The following is an 8,034-nucleotide window of genomic DNA, read 5'->3' on the forward strand; positions in this document are numbered from 1 at the left end:
TACATGAATAAAACCTTCTATGGTCATACACTCAATATAAATGGTTTATTGAATCTCGATCGTAGTGATACACATATTCATAATATTGAAGCCAAAAGATGCAAAGTTAATAATGATAGTGCAACTTATTTGTGGCACTGCCGTTTAGGTCATATTGGTGTAAAGCGCATGAAGAAACTCCATGTTGGTGGGCTTTTGGAATCACTTGATTATTAATCGCTTGATGCTTGCAAACCATGCCTCATGGGCAAGATGACTAAGACTCTGTTCTCCAGAACAATGGAGCGAGCAACTGACTTATTGGAAATAATACATACTGATGTATGCGGTCCAATAAGTGTTGAGGCTCGCGACGGGTATCGTTATTTTCTCACCTTCACAGGTGATTTGAGTAGATATGGGTATATCTACTTGATGAAACATAAGTCTAAAACATTTGAAAAGTTCAAAGAATTTAGAGTGAAGTGGAAAATCATCGTAGCAAGAAAATAAAGTTTCTATGATCTGATTGGGGAGACGAATATTTGAGTTACGAGTTTGGTCTTCAATTAAAACAATGTGGAATAGTTTCACAAACTCATGCCACCTGGAACACCACAGCATAATGGTGTGTCTAAATGTCACAACCATACTTTATTGGATATAGTGCAACCTATGATGTCTCTTACCAATTTACCACTATCCTTTTGGGGTTATGCATTAGAGATAGCTACATTCACGTTAAATAGGGCACCGCCTAATCCGTTGAGACGACACCGTATGAACTATGGTTTGGCTAGAAACCTAAGTTGTCGTTTCTTAAAGTTTGGGGTTGTGATGTGGAAAATTTTCAACCTGATAAGCTCGAACCCAAATCGGAGAAGTGCGTCTTCATAGGATACCCAAAAGAAAATGTTGGGTACACCTTCTATCACAGATCCGAAGGCAAGATCTTTGTTGCTAAGAATGGTTTCTTTCTAGAGAAGAAGTTTCTCTAGAAATAAGTGAGTGGGAGGAAAGTAGAACTTGATGAGGTAATTGTACCTTCTCCCGAATTGGAAAGTAGTTCATCACAGAAATCAGTTCCAGTGATGCCTACACCAATTAGTGAGGAAGTTAATGATGATGATCATGAAACTTCAGATCAATTTACTACCGAACCTCGTAGGTTAACCAGAGTACGTTCCGCACCAGAGTGGTACGGTAATCCGGTTCTGGAAGTCATGTTACTAGACCATGACGAACCTATGAACTATGAGGAAGCGATGATGAGCCCAGGTTCCGCAAAATGGTTTAAGGCCATGAAATCTGAGATAGGATCCATGTATGAAAACAAAGTATGGACTTTGGTGGAATTGCCTGATGATCGGCAAGCCATTGAGAATAAATGGATCTTCAAGAGGAAGACGGACACTGATGGTAGTGTTACTATCTACAAAGCTCGACTTGTCGCGAAAGGTTTTCGACAAGTTCAAGGTGTTGACTACGATGAGTTTTTATCACTCGTAGCGATGCTTAAGTCTGTCCAAATCATGTTAGCAATTGCCGCATTTTATGATATCTGGCAAATGGATAAACAAAAACTACATTCCTTAATGGATTTATTAAAGAAGAGTTGTATATGATGCAACCAGAAGGTTTTGTTAATCCTAAAGGTGCTAACAAAATATGCAAGCTCCAGTGATTCATCTATGGACTGGTGCAAGCATCTCGGAGTTGGAATATACGCTTTGATAAGTTGATCAAAGCATGTAGTTTTATACAGACTTGCGGTGAGGCCTGTATTTACAAGAAAGTGAGTGGGAGCACTACAGCCTTTCTGATAAGTATATGTGAATGACATATTGTCAATCGGAAATGATGTAGAATTTTCTGGAAAGCATAAAGGAGTGTTTGACAGGATTTTTTCAAAGAAAGACCTCGGTGAAGCAGCTTACATATTGAGCATCAAGATCTATAGAGATAGATCAAGGCGCTTGATAAGTTTTTTCAATGAGTACATACCTTGAAAGGTTTTTGAAGTAGTTCAAAATGGAACAGTCAAGCAAAGAGTTCTTGCCTGTGTTGCAAGGTGTAAAGTTGAGTAAGACTCAAAGCCCGACCACGGCAGAAGATAGAGAGAGAATGAAAGTCATTTCCTATGCCTCGGCCATAGGTTCTATAAAGTATGCCATGCTGTGTACCAAACCTATTGTATACCCTGCCCTGAGTTTGGCAAGGGAGTACAATTTTGATCTAGGAGTAGATCACTGGACAGCGGTCAAAATTATCCTTAGAGAACTAAGGAAATATTTCTCGGTTATGGAGTTGATAAAGAGTTCGTCGTAAAGAGTTACATCGATGCAAGCTTTGACACCGATCTGGACGACTCCAAGTCACAATTCGGATACATATTGAAAGTGGGAGCAATTAGCTGAAGTAGCTCCATGGGAGCATTGTAGACATAGAAATTTGCAAAATACATACGGATCTGAATTTGGCAGACTCATTGACTAAACTTCTCTCACTAGCAAAACATGATCACACCTTAGTACTCTTCGGGTGTTAATCACATGGCGATGTGAACTAGATTACCGACTCTAGTAAACACTTTGAGTGTTGATCACATGGCAATGTGAACTATGGGTGTTAATCACATGGTGAAGTGAACTATTGGTGTTAAATCACATAGCGATGTGAACTAGATTATTGACTCTAGTGCAAGTGGGAGACTGAAGGAAATATACCCTAGAGGCAATAATAAAGTTATTATTTATTTCCTTATTTCATGATAAATGCTTATTATTCATGCTAGGATTTTATTAACCGGAAACATAGTACATGTGTGAATACACAGACAAACACAGTGTCCCTAGTATGCCTCTACTTGACTAGCTCATTAATCAAAGATGGTTAAGCTTCCTAGCCATAGACATGTGTTGTCATTTGATGAACGGGATCACATCATTAGAGAATGATGTTATGGACAAGACCCATTCGTTAGCTTAGCATTATGATCGTTTCAGTTTCATTGTTACTGCTTTCTTCATGACTTATACATGTTCCTCTGACTATGAGATTATGCAACCCCTGAATACCGGAGGAACACTTTGTGTGCTATCAAACGTCACAACGTAACTGGGTGATTATAAAGATGCTCTACAGGTGTCTCTGAAGGTGTTTGTTGAGTTGGCATATATCGAGATTAGGATTTGTCACTCCGTGTATCGGAGAGGTATCTCTGGGCCCTCTCGGTAATGCACATCACTATAAGCCTTGCAAGCAATGTGACTAATGAGTTAGTTGCGGGATGATGCATTACGGAACGAGTAAAGAGACTTGTCAGTAACGAGATTGAACTAGGTATTGAGATACCGACAATCAAATCTCGGGCAAGTAACATGCCGATGACAAAGGGAACAAATGTATGTTGTTATGCGGTTTGACCGATAAAGATCTTCATAGAATATGTAGGAACCAATATGAGCATCAGGTTCCGCTATTGGTTATTGACCGGAGATGAGTTCCGGTCATGTCTACATAGTTCTCAAACCTGTAGGGTCCGCACGCTTAACGTTCGGTGACGATCGGTATTATGAGTTTATGTGTTTTGATGTACCGAAGGTTGTTCAGAGTCCCGGATTTGATCACGGACATGACGACGAGTCTCGAAATGGTCGAGACATAAAGATTGATATATTGGACGACTATGTTTGGACTTCAGAATGGTTCCGGGTGAGTTCGGGCATTTACCGGAGTATCGGGCGGTTACCGGAACCCCCCGGGGAGTATAATGGGCCATATGGGCCTTAGTGGAGAGAGAGGGGTTGCTAGGGCAGGCCGCGCGCCCCCTCCCCCTTGGGTCCTAATTGGACTAGGGAAGGGGGGTGGCGCCCCCTTTCCTCCTCCCTCTGTCCTCCTTCCTTCCTCTCCTACTCCAACTAGGGAAGGGGGGAATCCTACTCCCGGTGGGAGTAGGACTCCCCTTGGGGCGCGCCATGAGAGGGCCGGCCCTCCCCCTCCTCCACTCCTTTATATACGGGGGAGGGGGCACCCCATAGACACACAAGTTGATAGTTGTCTTAGCCGTGTGAGGTGCCCCCCTTCACGGATTCCACCTCGGTCATATCGTTGTAGTGCTTGGGCAAAGCCCTGCATCGGTAACTTTGTCATCACCGTCATCACGCCGTCGAGCTGACGAAGCTCTCCCTCGACACTCAGCCGGATTGAGAGTTCGTGGGACGTCACCGAGCTGAACGTGTGCAGATCGCGGAGGTGTCGTACTTTCGGTACTAGGATCGGTCAGATCGTGAAGACGTACGACTACATCAACCGCATTGTCAAAATGATTCTAGTTTCGGTCTACGAGGGTACGTAGACAACACTCTCCCCTCTCGTTGCTATGCATCACCTAGATGGATCTTGCATGTGCGTAGGATTTTTTTTGAAATTACTGCGTTCCCCAACACGAAGCTCACCAACTTTGGTTCGTCTAGATCGTGCTCTTGTTAATGCTGCCTAGGGTCTAATCTTTATGTAGACTGCAGCCTCCTGCCCGCCTTCTATTACCTCGGATCATGCTTTGATCCTGCTTCATTTCTCTACTGACACTCCCAAGAGCAAGTTCTTCCACATGGAAAACCACTGGTTGGAAATGGAAGAGTCAAGAGAGATCATTATCAGTTGCTGGAATAGAGGGCTCAGACACATCTCCTCCCCTGCTACCCTCATCAACTTTAAGATGAGGCGGCTGCGGGCGGCCCTACGACAATGGAACCAATGCAAAACTTGTCTTCGTGTGCTGATTGAAAACAACAAACATGTTGTTTGCTTCCTCAATGCCGTGGAGGAGAGGAGGCAACTGTCTTGTTTGGAGATTGTTCTTAGGGAAGTCGCTTCAGCCAAGGCAGAGCCGTTGATCTTATGGCAAACCGCGATTTGGCGTCGCAGGGCGAAAGTGAGGTGGTGTGTATCCGAGGATGAAAATTGCAAGTTCTTCCATGCAACGGCCAACTGCCAAGCCCGTCGTAATAAGGTTAAAGTCCTAATCCACAATGGGGTCGAGTACTACTAGAACGGCCAGAAGCTTGGGATTGCAACTGAGTATTTTTCTGCGGTTTTGGGACAGTCGGTTGTTTCTTTGCCAATAGTACAACTCAGCTCCTTCTACACACCTATGGATCTTTCTGGGCTTGCAGTTCCTTTCTCCTGGGCTGAGATTGTTGAGGCTATCAACAAAGCTCCAAATAATAGGAGCCTAGGACTAGATGAATTTACCAATGAGTTCTACAGGGTTTTCAAACATCTCCTTAAGGATGACTTAATCAGATTCTTCAAAGACCTGCACAGTAACAATGTCAACCTTGATGGTATCAATACTACCTACATCACTTTGCTGCCCAAAAAGGATATGCCCTTGGAGGTAAAGGACTACAGACCCATCTCTTTGGTTCACAGCATGCCCAATCTAGCTTCCAAAGTCATGGCAAATCAGCTACAGTGGCAGATTTCGGCCTTAGTGCATTTTCTGCAGTCTGGGTTTCTGAAAGGTCGCTCCGTTGTTGAGAATTTTGCGTTGGCTGTTGAGTTAATAGAATGTGCTCACAAAAGAAAGCTGCCAGTCATCACTCTGAAGTTGGACTTCCATAAGGCCTTCAATAGTGTTAGTTGGGACTGCCTGAAGCTAGTCATGGAAGCAAGGGGCTTTCCCCAACCCTGGAGGCAATGGGTCTCCAACCTCCTCTCTTCCGAATGCTTAAGGGTCATGATCAATGGCGAGCAGCCCCCCCCCCCCCACTCTTGCTAAGCCTGGCTTCCGGCAGGGTGACTCTCTGTCACCTTATCTCTTCATCCTGGTGGCAGATGTGTTACAAAGGCTGTGTTGTTTGTACTATCAAAACGGGACCCTGCAGCATCCGCTTGGCACTGATCGCTTCTTCTTGGTGCTGCAGTACACGGACGACACATTGATCATCTTCAAGGGGGATCTCGAGTATGCCACAATTATCAAGGACATCCTGACCTCCTTTTCGGCCTTCTTAGGTTTAACCATCAATTTTCACAAGAGCACGTTAGTGCCTGTCTCTGTGGATGCAACCGTGGCCTTTGAAATCGCCCATTTGCTTGGATGTCCTATCTCCTCCACCCCATGCATGTATCTTGGACTGCCTCTATCACTGAATAAGATCACTCATGGGATGTTGATGCCAGTTATTCACAAAGTTGACCGTAGGCTCTCGGGCTGGTTGGCCACTTTCTTATCTCTTGGAGGGAGGCTCACACTCGTCAACTCTGTGCTCGCCGACATACCTAGCTACTTTATGTCCTGCTTCCCATGGCCTAAGGAGTCGCTCAGCTCTTTGGAAAGCCTGCTGCGTGCTTTTCTTTGGCAGGGTAAGAACAAAGTTAAGGGGGGCCAGTGCCTTGTAGCTTGGGACAAGGTCATGCTCCACCAACAAAATGGAGGCCTAGGGGTGAGAAATTTGCAAGCCCATAACCAGGCAATGCTATGCAAGTTCCTCTCCAAGATCCTGCAGCACTCTGACATTCTTTGCCACCAGTGGTTCGCTCTGCAGTATTGCAGACAGCTATACCTCTTGGGGCTTCTAGCAAAGATACTGCCATGTGGCGTGGTTTCAAGGATCATATCCCCATGGTCATAAACTCGATGCACTCAGGGCTCGGGCAAGCTCATTTCCTTCTGGCATGATCATTGGGTTGAAGCAGGCAGGCTCTTCTTGCTGCTACATGTTCTATAATCCTTTGCCAGGAACCATTGCTGCTCGGTCAGCTCGTAGTTCTCGGATGGTGCTTGGTCAATACAACTCCACCCCAATCTCTTCCACTCTGCTAAGCGCGAGCTACTGCTGCTGCATCATCTTATTGCTTCTCTAGCTCCCGACAGTTCGTGCGAGGACAGGCGTACTCCCTTAGTTTTTGATAAGAAAATCAGCACGGGCTACTTCTACCGTCTATTGACCTTCTGTGGTGTTTCTTGTACCTTCCATGATTGGGTCTGGGATGCGTTAATCCCCATTAAGCACAAAACCTTCCTCTGGTTAGCTTTTTGGGGCCGGCTAAACACCAGAGACAACATGATCAGGAAGCATTGGATGACTGTTGCTGCAAGCTCCGGATGTGATCTTGTTGGAAATATGCCCTAGAGGCAATAATAAAATGGTTATTGTTGTATTTCCTTGTTCATGATAATTATCTATTGTTCATGCTATAATTGTATTAACCGGAAACCATAATACATGTGCGGATACATAGACAACACCATGTCCCTAGTAAGCCTCTAGTTGACTAGCTCGTTGATCAATAGATGGTTACGGTTTCTAGACCATGGACATTGGATGTCGTTGATAACGGGATCACATCATTAGGAGAAAGATGTGATGGACAAGACCCAATCCTAAGCCTAGCACAAGATCGTATAGTTCGTTTGCTAAAGCTTTTCTAATGTCAAGTATCATTTCCTTAGACCATGAGATTGTGCAACTCCCGGATACCATAGGAATGCTTTGGGTGTACCAAACGCCACAACGTAATTGGGTGGCTATAAAGGTGCACTACGGGTATCTCCAAAAGTGTCTGTTGGGTTGGCACGAATCGAGACTGGGATTTGTCACTCCGTGTAAACGGAGAGGTATCTCTAGGCACACTCGGCAGGACATCATCATAATGTGCACAGTGTGACCAAGGAGTTGATCACGGAATGATGTGTTACGGAACGAGTAAAGAGACTTGCCGGTAACGAGATTGAACAAGGTATCGGGATACCAACGATCGAATCTTGGGCAAGTACTATACCGGTAAACAAAGGGAATTGTATACGGGATTGACTGAATCCTTGACATCGTGGTTCATCCGATGAGATCATCGTGGAACATGTGGGAGCCAACATGGGTATCTAGATCCCGCTGTTGGTTATTGACCAGAGACATGTCTCAGTCATGTCTGCATTATTCCCGAGCCCGTAGGGTCTACGCACTTAAGGTTCGATGACGCTAGTGTTATAGGGAAAGTATGTACGTGGTTACCGAAAGTTGTTCGGAGTCTCGGATGAGACCCTGG

This window comes from Triticum dicoccoides, chromosome 3A (genome assembly GCF_002162155.2).
Source record: "Triticum dicoccoides isolate Atlit2015 ecotype Zavitan chromosome 3A, WEW_v2.0, whole genome shotgun sequence".
In the NCBI taxonomy this organism is placed as follows: Eukaryota; Viridiplantae; Streptophyta; class Magnoliopsida; order Poales; family Poaceae; genus Triticum; species Triticum dicoccoides.